Source organism: Camelus dromedarius, chromosome 23 (assembly GCF_036321535.1).
Source record: "Camelus dromedarius isolate mCamDro1 chromosome 23, mCamDro1.pat, whole genome shotgun sequence".
Lineage (NCBI taxonomy): Eukaryota > Metazoa > Chordata > Mammalia > Artiodactyla > Camelidae > Camelus > Camelus dromedarius.
The window spans coordinates 9,327,682-9,340,965 of NC_087458.1; the positions used below are offsets into that span (position 1 = coordinate 9,327,682).

Here is a 13,284-nt window from a genome sequence, read left to right on the forward strand (position 1 = left end):
CTCTGGGACATTGCCAGAACTTCTGCAAGTTCCACAGAGCTTCCTGTGGGCAGAGACAACCTGTCCTGCATAATGTTATGCACACATGTAGAATAACTCCTTGAGCACCCAAAAGTGAGTTTCCTCTTCTTAAAAATTGCCCTGCAAGGACAATTCTCAGTTTCACTTCCACTCAGCTCTGTTAATCAGAGCTAGATGACCTAAGAAGAATAAATCATCAAAATACCAACTGCTAACCTGACCACAGCATTAAAAAGATCAGCAACATTGTTACTCTCCTTATTTCCAGGACAATTGCCACCACCTTTTCCATGTCCACTATCGTTTATTTATTGATTCAGTTATTATTGAATATTTACTATGTGCCAAACACTGAACCACCACCACCACCACCACCAGTATTGCTGTCATCATTTATACCATCATCACCATTATGATTATATGGGACATTCGATAATGCTTATTCAGTTTTCCATCCCCACTGTCATTTCTATTGCCATCAGCAGCATCTTCATAGACGTCCTTCAGTCAGCTTGTGAATTCTGACCTCGACTGGGGATAATACATAAGCATGAACTGGATGGGTATAAAGGCCATGGAAGTAATAGATGGAAAGAATTAATTCGCTGGAGAATAGAAGATTTGCATCATTGGCCAATGCAAATGTGGTTTAACATTTAGAAATCAGAGGCAGAGGACAAGGTAATAACAAAATTAAATTGGCTATCAGAACATTAATCATGAAAGATTTGCATATAGAGCACGTAAGTGTTAACTCTCCTCTGATTAGCCAGGGAAATCTTCCTATGAAAGCTGGAGTTGTTTTAACAACATAAAAAAATGTGCTACGTGGTTTTGAGAGTTTTACTTTAGAACATAATGGAACCTCAAGATTGGAAGAATCTGTCCTTAAGTAAAAATTTTTCAGATGCTTGTTCAGTCTTTAACAACCTTGTGCATAGATTCCACTTCATGTGAAACCCCTGGCCTTTCTCCAGGGTAAATGGTTGCAACTACCATGACAAAACTGCTGCATTCCCCACAGTCCCAGCACGAACACACCTGTAATTTGTAGTCTTATTTATGAACCTACAAGGGAGATTCTGGGACAGACCGCACCCATGCGTTGTAGTACCTCCTCCTGGCTTGCACTAAAGGGTGTATAATGGCTGTGTGTTGCCTCTAGAAAGCAATCAGTGTGACACAAACATCTGTTTATAAGAAGCTCATCTGCAAACCCAAATCGATGCAAAAATATATGCAAGATATTTAGCAATGTAAATGAATAAGAAGTGAGGTGCTTGACTTAAAAGTAACATGGAAAGGGAAAATAAAAGTTGCAGCATTCCCAATTCAGGCCTTGCTCAGCCAAGGAAATTGTTCATTTTCCTCTCAAGTTACCCGCCACTGGTAAAATGTACTCCCTTAACACTTACTAGAAATGGAGCAAAAGAAGAGAACAAGGTCTGATGTCTCCATCAAGAAATTCATGATTTAGCAAAGGAGACGATTAAAACTGTTAAGTGTTAACAAATTATTTCAAGTGTCAACATTATACAATGATTATTAATATTTGGAAAAAGCCTATGTTACAGGAAATTATTAGAAAGGAATAGATGAATAATTGCTTTAAAATAATGTTATATGTGATTTTAAAATTTTATTCATCTAGATATTCTGTATTATGGATATATTTATACATAATATTGTTTTCCGAGGAAAAAATGTGATCCAAAAGTTAGAAAAGGTGTTACCAAAAGCAGCTTAAATAGTGTGTGGAGAGGGGAGATAATAGTGATTCATTCATGAAATGCTTTCTATTTCCCATACCTCCTGCTAGGCAAAGTTTAAGATTCATACAACACAATCCCTTCCCTCAAGATGCTTAATTTGGAGTGTGAGTAATAAGATCCCCAAATAGGCATTCATAAAACAATAAAGGCACTTAAATACATGAAAAGATATCCAACCTAACTCAGAATAAGATACATGCAACTTTAAACTACACTGAGATGTTTTTATCACCTTCAGATGGACAAAGACCTAGAAGTCTAAAAACACACTTTGTTGCAAAAACCGCAGGGAAACAGACATTTTTATACGTTGCTCGCAGGAGTACAAAATAGCAAAATTAATTTGGAGGAAATTTTAGCAATATTTATGCAAACTATTGATTCCTTTGTGTGCCCAGCAATCCGACTTCTAGGAATTCATCTTGCAGGTATGTATATAAAATGATGTATAAGTAGCGTTTTTCACTGCAATTCTGTTTGTAATAGCAAGGCCGGAAGCAACCTGTGAGCCCTTCAGAAGGGGACTGGTTAAATTAAAAACGTAATGGAACACTGTGGAGCTGTTTATCAAAAGGGGAGGCACTTCCTACCGTGATATGAAATGGTCCCCAGAGGGCATATAAGATACTCCTCGTTACTTGCTTTGCATAAAGAAACAGTGCACTGTTGTATGAAACACTAATGAAAGTTATTTCCTATTGGGATGGGGGGCAAGCTGGCATGGGGCAGACGGGTCTGGGTTGGAGAAATTCTCTTCTACATATATCGTTCATGAAATGTTTTGCCTTTTTAATAACGTTAAGTATATTATCTATTGAAACCAACACGTTTAACTGTAAAATACATGTCACTACAGTGACATAGTGCACTCATGTATCCTGGTTTGCCTAAGTGAGTTGTGGTTAATAATGCCTGTGGTCCCACGATAATTATTAATAGTGCCCTTTTATTCTCTTTTGGGGGGGTTGGGGTGGTAATTAAGTTTATTTATTTTCTTGTTTGTTTTTAAAATTTTTTTAATGGAGGTACTAGGCATTGAATTCAAGTCCTCATGCATACCAAGCTGGCGCTCTACCACTAAGCTATACCCATCCCCCGCCCTGCTTTGTTCTTAAAAACACTTGGGCTTTTCTTCAATGATAAACTATGAATACAACCTATGTGATAGAATGTTAACTTTGATACTACCACGGAGTATGTGGTTTCAACACGTGTGTGTGTGTGTGTGTGTGTGTACACATGTATATAATTTCTCTGCCCTGATACACTAACAATTCTTCTCTTTCTGCTTTGTTTCACACAGAAACTGGGTACTTCAAGAGACTAAGGAGGAGTCTTTTGGTAGATCCAGATGCCACAGTTCAGGGAAGGTAAAATCAGAGTAATAATAATCATTAACATTTTCTGAATCCACTATTTCGGCATCTCCCATTTATTCCTCCTTGTACGTCTTCTTCTTTATCCATTCTGGACTGCTACTAATTATTGAACTCATATCCCTACCTACATTATATTAGTCCTTTACCTAAAATATTCTCTCCCCCCCTGCCCCTCCCCTCATCTAGGGATGGTCACTAGATCCATCATTTTCCCACGATCTTAGACCAGTCAGATAACCTTTCTGAGCCTCAGTTTATATACCTACTATTGTGAGAACCCAATAAATAGCATTACTGTGCTCCTACTACTTTGTTGGAGGTAATATACAGGTATCAAATTAAATTACTGATGGTTGGTCTCAATGGACTGGAAGATAAGGCTATTCTGAGTGTCATTTCAACTGATCTTAACAAATTAAGGCTAGAAATCCCCCTCACAGTGAAGTCAGTCTCTGTACTGTAGGCCTCAGGCTTCTATTTGAAAAACAGAGAATAATAATATTTGTCCTGTCCTGCTGAAACATGAGAGCGCTCGGTGGTGAGCATTAAAGGGTTGTACCTACGTGTGGGTCTGTAGGAACTCTGTACATGGGGAGGAGTGCAGACAGCATGGCACCTCTGTTCAGAGGCCCGGCATCCCAGGATGAGCCTGGAAACCTTCGAGCAATGTGTGCAGAGCCAGTCCTGGATTCTCCCTCCTTCTCAATTAGGTCTCAGGCCGTTGTATTGAACCTCCACGTCCCGAGGGCTTTTGCTCCTACTTTCCTTTGGTCAAACAGAGGAGCCTCGGCCCCACCGCTGAGTTATCACCACCACACACAACTGTTTCCAGGACCTGGCTGCCTAGACGTCCCCCAGGGAAGCATGAGAGACAGACCGAGCCAGCTAAGGACATCCTTCCCCAAAACATCTCTTCTGGGCAACTCAGGGGAACAGAGCATCGGGCTAACAAACTGGCTAATGAGAAAGTAAACAAGCTGCTTAGCTGAGCTGGAGAAGCCGGGGGGTGAGGCGAGGGGACTGTTCCCAGGAGGGGCTCTGCCTGCTTAATGAAGCAGAGCCTCAACTTCCATAATTATCAACAGTTTCTCTGCAGAGGCCTCCCCCGCTCCCTGAGTTGTGGAGCAAGGAGACTTGGGGAGGCCCCAGTTTTCTCCTCTTGCCTCCCTCAGTTAATACTAATTGGGAAGATGAGAATGCAAACCACAGCATCAAAAAAGCAGGGCCAGAGCACAGCCCTCCTAGGAGTCGTCTCCCCAGGCCCGCAGGAGACACCAGCCTCCCAGCTTTGCCTGAACCTCCAGAAGAATGTCTGCTACATTCCTAGGAAGCACCGGGGAGGGAGACTGGGAGTCAAGGGGTCTGGGTTTTAATCTAGGCTCTGCCACTAACTCACTGTGACTCACAGGGGGTCACACACCTTTCCTGAGGTATACATTTTTAATATATACAATATGGAGGTTAGACTTCATGAATTACCTTGTTTCTCTGAAATATAATTTTATGAATTATGATAAATGATGTGTTTTGTTCTGATACCCAGTAATAACATCAAGAAATAACAGTGTAGTATCCTCACTTCTGCTTTAAAAAACATTTTTTTTATTAACTATAAAGGAAGTGAAGAGAGAAGTAGGAAATATGAGAGTAACATAAATATATACCCCAAGAGACAACCCCCCCAAAAAGGGGTGTACGCCATCTGAGTTCAAACAAAGGAAGGTCTTGCCACACTTGTTTGCTCTATCAGAATATTTTTTAAATTCTCATTTCCTTTTTTGGGGAAAAAATGATCAATTTCTTTCAGAAAAAAATAAAGCAGTTCTAGGGTTGGGGATTAACAGACACACATCACTATATATAAAATAGATAAACAACAAGGACCTACTGTATAGCACAGGGAACTATATTCAATTTCTTATAACATATATTGGAAAAGAATCTGAAAAGAAAAAATATGTATCTATATGTGTGTATAACTGAATCACTTTGCTCTACACCTGAGACTAACATTGTAAATCAATTACACTTCAATAAAATTTTTTTAAAAGATGAAAATAAATACTGAATGTAAAGTAAAAAATAAAATAAAACAGTCCTGGTCATCTGCATATTTGCACATCTCTGCTTGTCTGCATACCCACAGACACATACATATATGGCACCGTGTCTCATGACTCTCAGACGGTACCAAAAAATCCGAACCACAAGTGCAATTTTCAGTGTTGGTAATAGTACAAAGAACTCGCAGTAAGAAACCTTGGGTTTGAATCAGCAGTTGTAAAATCATAATCAAAAATCAGCAGTTGTAAAATTTAGGGCGATTTAGCTAACCCCTTTTTGCCTCATTTGCAAAACTGAAAGGTTAATAGCACCCATCTTTAAGGTTGTTGGGAGAATTAAGATAATTTATGTTGGCTACAAGAATAAAATGTAACTGTTACTGAATGCAAGTTCATGTGCCCACCGCACCATGAGGCCAAAGAAATTGAAACATCGGAGTTTGGAGCAAAGAAAGGTTTATTGCAGGGCCGAGCAAGAAGGACGGAGTGGCTTATGCCCAAGAAAACCCAAACTCCCTGAAGGGTTTCAGCAAAGCACATTTAAGGGTCAGATAAGGGAGGGAGGTTGCAGGATACACGATCAGCTCATGCACAAGTCTCTGGTTGATGCTGAGGTAATGGAGTGGTTAACACTACAAACCCCTAGGTACCAGAAGGCTAAGGGTCTACGTGCTCTCCATCATCAAGTAGTTAATTTTTTCCTTTTGGTGGTGGTTTTTAGCATCAGAAAAACTCAGTAAATATGCATGAGATACCAGATACTTCAGAGAGGAGCCGCAGCAGAGGAAATGGGGAGGGGTCTGAACTGGAAGGCCCCACAAGGTCCTGCTCAGTGACAAAATTTGTTGATTGCTATTATTATCTGCATTTTAGATACACACCTAATACCTAATAGAACCAAGGAGATGACTCCTAAATCCATCATGGAAGAATTCAATAAGGGTCTAAAATCCCAAAAAGTTTTTGCTCTACAGAGCCACAGTGTCCCTTCAGAGCCTGCAACCATTCACAGACCAGGCTGCTTAAAAGTGGTCAAATCCACTTCTGAGACTTGCGCAGACTCAGTTTTCTTTGAGCTCCTGAACACGTCTGACAAAAAGCAAGCAGACCAGAGTATGGTTGTAAGTATGATCGTGGAAGAGATGGAGAAGGAATCTTTCCATGTTTGTGTACTGAGTAAGTTGAACAGTTTAGGATAAATTTGATTATGAGTTGTCTGCTGGAAATCAGGATGCCTGCACCACAGATGAGTTGCCTCTCTCCCATTCAAATCATTTTCCAGCATTTTTTTACTCCTGAGCAAGAACATTTATTTATTAGTTCATTCATCCACTGTTTATTGAGCACCTACTATGTGCTGGACACTGTACTAACTACATGTAGATACTGGGGAAACTAGCCATTTTATGACATGGTACATGATATTTTTAAATTATTTCATGTGTGTTTGAGAAGTTTATAAATCCTGGACTCACAATCCCTGAAGTCAGATAAAGTTTCTTAAGCTGTTAATTGTGTTGGTCAAATCTTCTAAATCTTAATCATAACTATTGTTTTTTTTTTAACCTTGTTGTTTCAACAATTTAGAGAGAGATGGTGAAACCTCCGGCGGTAATGGTAGTTTTGTCAGTTTCTTATTCTAGTTCTTTTGCTTTCTTCCATATATTTTTATATACAGTTTACATACATACAGGTTTCCACCACTATCTGAAAGGAGATTGTTATTCTGAAACCTTTCATGAGCCAAAATGGCATAAAGCGAAGAGGATCCCCTGCTTTCCAAAAGTTCGCCTTATGTCACTTTACTTTTACTAAAGATTTACATTAGTCCTTTTTTTTTGCTAACTGAAAGAAATCCAAAGAGGATTTTCACTTTTACCAAAAAAAAAAAAAAAAAAAGCCATAAAGCCATTACTACACTGATGTGGATCTTTTGTAAAATTGAAGAGACATAAGGCAAAATTTCAGGAAGCAGGGAGTACCTGCATGTATACAAGTATATTTACTATGTGTGTATATTTGTAAATCAAGGGAAGGAAAAAATGGCAATATGTTGCCATATTGAGTAATGTAAAGAAATAACACATTTTACACACACACACACACACACACACATATACACACACACACGGGGTATACATATATATACATATACACATATATTATGTAAATACATAATTTCAATTGCATTTTCTTGGGGGTTGAATACTTTGTCATTATGCAGTGAAATTCTATCTGTACTGACATTTTTTTCTAAAAGTCTATTTTAAGCTCCACCATTATATCTAAACTGGTTATACAACTTTTAGGTGACTTCATGCTTTATGTGTATTTTGTCAAAGACATGTACCTGGATTTATTTTTTAATCCAAATTGAAAACAATGTGTTTCTTGTCTGTTCATGTACATTTCAGGCTTTTCTATATATAATATCATGTCATCTGCATATAGTGACAATTTCACCTCTTCTTTTCCAATTTGGATCCCTTTTATTTCTGTTTCTTGCCTGATTGCTGTGTCTAGGACTTCCAAGACTATGTTGAATAGAAGTGGCGAGAGTTGGCATCTTGTCTTGCTCCAGATTTTAGTGGGAAGCCTTTCAATTTTTCATTGTTTAGTACTGTGCTGGCTGAGGTTTGTCATAAATAACTTTTACTATGTTGAAATATGTTTCCTCTATACTCACTTTGGTAAAGATTTTCATCATAAATGGGTGCTGAATTTTGTCAAAACCTTTTTCTACATCTATTGAGATGATCATATGATTTTTATTCTTCAATTTGTTAATGGGGTGTATCACATTGATTGCCTTGTGCATACTGAAAAATCCTTGCATCTCTGGGATAAATCCCACTTGATCATGATGTGTGATCCTTTTAATGCATTGTTGGAGTCAATTTGCTAGTATTTTGTTGAGGATTTTTGCATTTATATTCATAAGTGATATTGGCCTGTAATTTCCTTTTTTTGTGATATCTGTATCTGGTTTTGGTATCAGGGTGATGGTGGCCTCACGGAACGAGTCTGGAAGTGTTCCTTCCTCTGCAATTTTTTGGAATAGTTTCAGAACGATAAGTGTTAACGCTTCTCTAGATATTTGGTAGAATTTGCCTGTGAGGCCATCTGGTCCTGGACTTTCGTTTGTTGGGAGTGTTTTAATTACTGGTTCAATTTCAATACTGATAATTGGTCTATTCTTATTTTCTATTTCTTCCTGATTCAATCTTGGCAAATTGTACATTTCTAAGAAAATGTCCATTTCCTCTAGGCTGTCCTTTTTGTTAATGTATAGTTGGTCAAAGTAGCTTCTTATGATCCCTTGTTTTTCTGTGGTATCGGTTGTGACTTCTTTTTCATTTCTGATTTCATTAATTTGCGCCCTCTCCCTTTTTTTCTTGATGAGTTTGACTAAAGATTAATCAATTTTGTTTATCTTTTCAAAGAACCAGCTTTTAGTTTCATTGATCTTGTTCTTGTTGGTTTTTTTTTTTTAAGTCTCTATTTCATTTACTTCTGCTCTGATCGTTATGATTTCCTTTCTTCTACTAACTTTGGGTTTTGTTTGTTTTTCTTTCTCAAGCTGCTTTAGGTGTAATGTTAGGTTATTTGAGACTTTTCTTGTTTGCTGAGGTAGGCTTGTATCATTATAAACTTCCCTCTGACAGCCGTTTTTGCACGTCCCAGAGGTTTTCAATCATTGTGCTTTCACTTTCATCTGTCTCAGAGTATTTTTTGGCTTTCTCTTTGATTTCTTCAGTGATCCACTGGTCCTTTAGTAGCATATTGTTTAGCCTCCATGTGTTTTCAGTTTTTGCAGTTTTTCTCTTGTAGTTGATTTCTAACCTCTTAAAAACGTGGTCAGAAAAGATGCTTGGTACGATTTCCATTTTCTTAAATTTACTGAGTCTTACATTGTGGGCCAGCATGTGATTGATTCTGGAGAATGTGCTGTGTGCATTGAGAAGAATGTGTATTCTGCTACTTTCAGATGGAATGCGCTATCGGTGTCAATTAGGTCCATCTGGTCTAATGTGTCATTTAGGGCCTGTGTTTCCTTATCGATTTTCTGTCTGCGTGATCTGTCTATGGATGCAAGTGGGTTGTAAGGTCCCCCATTATTGCTGTGTTATTGCTATTCTTCATTTCATGGCCTTACCTTTCCTGCAGGTCAGACAGTGGGCTACCCTCATACTATCTGCTAATTGGTTTCATTTATTTGACATCTCAGGATTATTTTCCAAATTGTGTCCATTGTACTCTATAGAAAAAAATGTAGAAAATAAATTTATTAGGTCCTCAACCCTTCTAGAAACTTACTGCTCTTCCAGAACTGGAAAGAGTCATTGCAGTGATAGTATCAGGCCATTACTCACTTGTGTTTCTGTGGAAAATTCTGAAAGGCAAGGGTCATCACGAAATTAAATCATGGAAGTAATGGATCTGAGTCATGGGCGGGAGGAAAACTGGGGCAAAATTTATTTCCAGACACTCCAGGAAAAGTTTACGTGTAAGTAATGATGTTACGCCTCTGGTATGTTAACTGTTACTCACTATCTAGATATATCACATACTTCTGAAACCAAAGGTAACTTTACAGACAATTTTTCTCTATTGAAGAAGCGTGGTCAAGTACTGTAGTCACAGACCTCTACCAAGATCTCTTGCCACTGCCACTGTGTGAACAGGAAAGGAGGAAGCAGTGGCTGGGTGACTTTCCTTTCCCCTTTGAGAAAAAAGCTGCGATTCAGGGATTTTGGTATCTACCAACCCACCTTCAAATCAGCTGGATGGGAAAGTTCTAACGTGGTAAGTCTTTTCAGACATTTGCGAAATAAATAAATAAATAGTATGTCTAATGTTTCACTGTGACTAAGACGTTTACAGCAAGAAAAACCGTTTGGTTTCTCTGGCTAAGGAAAGACAGAGCTAAGGACATCGATGGGAGGAGTCTCAACAGTGTTTCATAACCTCTTTGTCTCTGGGTGTTTCCCACAGTGTGAGATAGCCAGCACCAGCCAAGTTACTACAGGACTCTAACCAGTGTCATTTTTGGAAACAACTTCATTTCCTTAGCATTTTGGATATTACAACATCCTGCAGTTCAGTTTCTGAGAGTTTTACTGATTTATCTTCCTATTCAAACAAAACAAGTATTTGGTTGCTGCATTTCTGAAGATCTCTAGATTTGTACTACTGCGGAAGAATTTCCAGTGAGGTGAGTTCTGTCAAGATTTTAGTAGAGAAGATCTAGGTATCTCGTTGAGATACACAAGATCACAGGAGGAGAACTGGTTTGGGGGTCTTTGAGTAGATTGAGGGGGTGAAGGCTGGTACCAACACATTCAGAAAAGTGAAATCCGCAATAACGTGATTATAATCCTTTACTTACGAGGAAAATAATAGACATTTTTCATTATATCACAACTGAGGCTCGAATAAAGAGAAATGAATTTTGACTATCGCAGATTTTAAAATTCATTCTCCAGGTGTTTAGAGCGTGAATTCATGTTTAGAAGAGGGCTTTGGTGTGGGTTTTCTTAGCTTAATGGCTGTCGTGGAGGCCTGGGGAAAAGACAACATAATGGCATGAAAAACATATTATGTAATAATATTAAGTAAACAACAATTTGGACCTAAAACTATATTGCACGATATTATTCCAACTTTACAAAACATGAGAGCAAACGCACACATGAAGTAGAAAATTTCTCAGTTTCAAAAACACAATCATGCAAATATATGGTGTCTTAATATAGTCACAATATTTTATGTAGTTCAGCTCCGTCCTTCACCAGGTATTAGAGGCAGTTTCAGTTCTTTGGGGACTGTTTTCCTCAAAGTCACGGGTAAACATTGGTTGTAAGAGTTTATAGGAAAGAGGTCATTGGAGACAATTAAATCTATACCTATCTTTTGGAATGCTTTGGTCTTTTTGTAGAGTCTGGTACATAAACATTTCATGTGTTTTTGAGAGGAATGCAAAGTTTTAAGCATTTAGTTTTAGAATTCTCTAAATGTTGGGTTCAATTTTTTTTATTTGAATTTAAATGTGTTGATTTTTCTACATATACTTTTCTTTACTTTGTTCAATAATTAAATTATGCTAAAACCTCAAACTAAAATTGTGACTTTGTCAAATTTTCCTTATAGTTCTCTTAATTTCTAATATAAATATTGTATGGAGAGAGAGAGAAATATACTACAAAATGCTATTTATAATAATATGAAGGAATATAAATTAATAATAATATGTACTTACTGTTGTCAGATAAATACATAATTTAAACTGTTGCAGTTAAGTTCTTTCTGGGACTTAAACCTTTTATCATTGTGTGGTAAAACTCCAGTTCTGATAAAAGTCTTTATTTTAACATCTTAAATAAAGCTTTTAAATAAAGCTACACAAATACAGATACACTGCTTTCTTTAAATTAATGTTTGCATGATAAAACTTTTTGCAACTATAATTTTAAATCCTTTAAACGACCTTTTGTCAACAACACATAGGTAGGTTTTTTTAAAACCCGGTTTGAAAACTTTGTCTTTTAATGAGTGTGACATTTTATGTACATTTAGCTGAAATGCTGTATTTGGGCTAGTTTGTAATACTTACTCGTAACACTTAGTACAGCCTTCCTCTTTCTTCTTCTTCTTTGTCTATAGTTTTAAATTTATATATCTAGCTTCTCCTTAAGAATGAGCAACATGGTGAACATTCATATCCTCATTTTTCACTACCATCACCCCACCACACAGACCTACTTCCTCTTTTGCTTCTCTTCAGACAAGTCTTTTTTTTTTTTAACATTTTTTACTGAGTTAAAGTCATTCTACAATGTTGTGTAAAATTCCAGTGTAGAGCAGAATTTCTCAGTTATACATAAACATACATGTATTCTTGTCAATTTTTTTTGCTGTGAGCTACCATAAGAACTTGTATATATTTCCCTGTGCTGTACAGTATAATCTTGTTTGTCTATTCTAAATTTTGAAATCCCAGTCTGTCCTTTCCCATCCCCCGCCCCCTTGGCAACCACAAATTTGTATTCTATGTCTATGAGTCTGTTTATGTTTTGTATTTATGGGTTTGTTTTTTTTTTTGAGATTCCACATATGAATGATCTCATATGATATTTTTCTTTCTCTTTCTGGCTTACTTCACTTAGAATGACATTCTCCAGGGACATCCATGTTGCTGCAAGTGGTGTTATGTTGTTTTTATGGCTGAGTAGTATTCCATTGTATAAATATACCACATCTTCTTTATCCAGTCACCTGTTGATGGACATTTAGGCTGTTTCCATGTCTTGGCTATTGTAAATACTGCTGCTATGAACATTGGGGTGCAGGTGTCATCCTGAAGTAGGGTTCCTTCTGGATATATGCCCAGGAGCAGGATTCCTGGGTCACATGGTAAGGCTATTCCTAGTCTTTTGAGGAATCTCCATCCTGTTTTCCACAGTAGCTGCACCAAGCTGCATTCCCACCAGCAGTGTAGGAGGGTTCCCTTTTCTCCACAGCCTCTCCAGCATTTGTCATTTGTGGACTTTTGAATGATGGCCATTCTGACTGGTATGGGGTGATACCTCATTGTAGTTTTGATTTGCATTACTCTGATAATTAGTGATATTGAGCATTTTTTCATGTGCCTATTGATCGTTTGTATGTCTTCCTTGGAGAATTGCTTGTTTAGGTCTTTGGCCCATTTTTGCACTGGGTTGTTTGGTTGTTTCTTATTAAGTTGTATGAGCTTCTTATATATTCTGGAGATCAAGCCTTTGTCAGTTTCATTTGCAAAAATTTTTTCCCATTCCGTAGGTTGTCTTTTTGTTTCACTTATGGTTTCCTTTGCTGTGCAGAAGTTTGTAAGTTTCATTAGGTCCCATTTGTTTATTCTTGCTTTTATTTCTATTGCTTGAGTAGACTGTTCTAGGAGAACATTTTTGAGATGTATGTCAGATAATGTTTTGCCTATATTTTCTTCTAGGTTTATTGTCTCGTCTTATGTTTAAGTCTTTGATCCACTTTGGGTTGATTTTTGTGTATGGT

General features: G+C 37.5%; 1 protein-coding gene across 1 annotated transcript in view; it reads left to right on the top strand.

Moving 5' to 3' along the window:
• The first annotated feature begins 10,230 nt into the window (after nucleotides 1-10,230).
• Nucleotides 10,231-13,284, top strand: part of IFI16 (interferon gamma inducible protein 16) — a 55,786-nt gene continuing 52,732 nt past the window's right edge. Inside the window, exon 1 of the mRNA XM_064478145.1 lies at nucleotides 10,231-10,450. The gene's annotated coding sequence lies outside the window, so the exon portion shown is untranslated. The remainder of the gene's footprint in view (nucleotides 10,451-13,284) is intronic.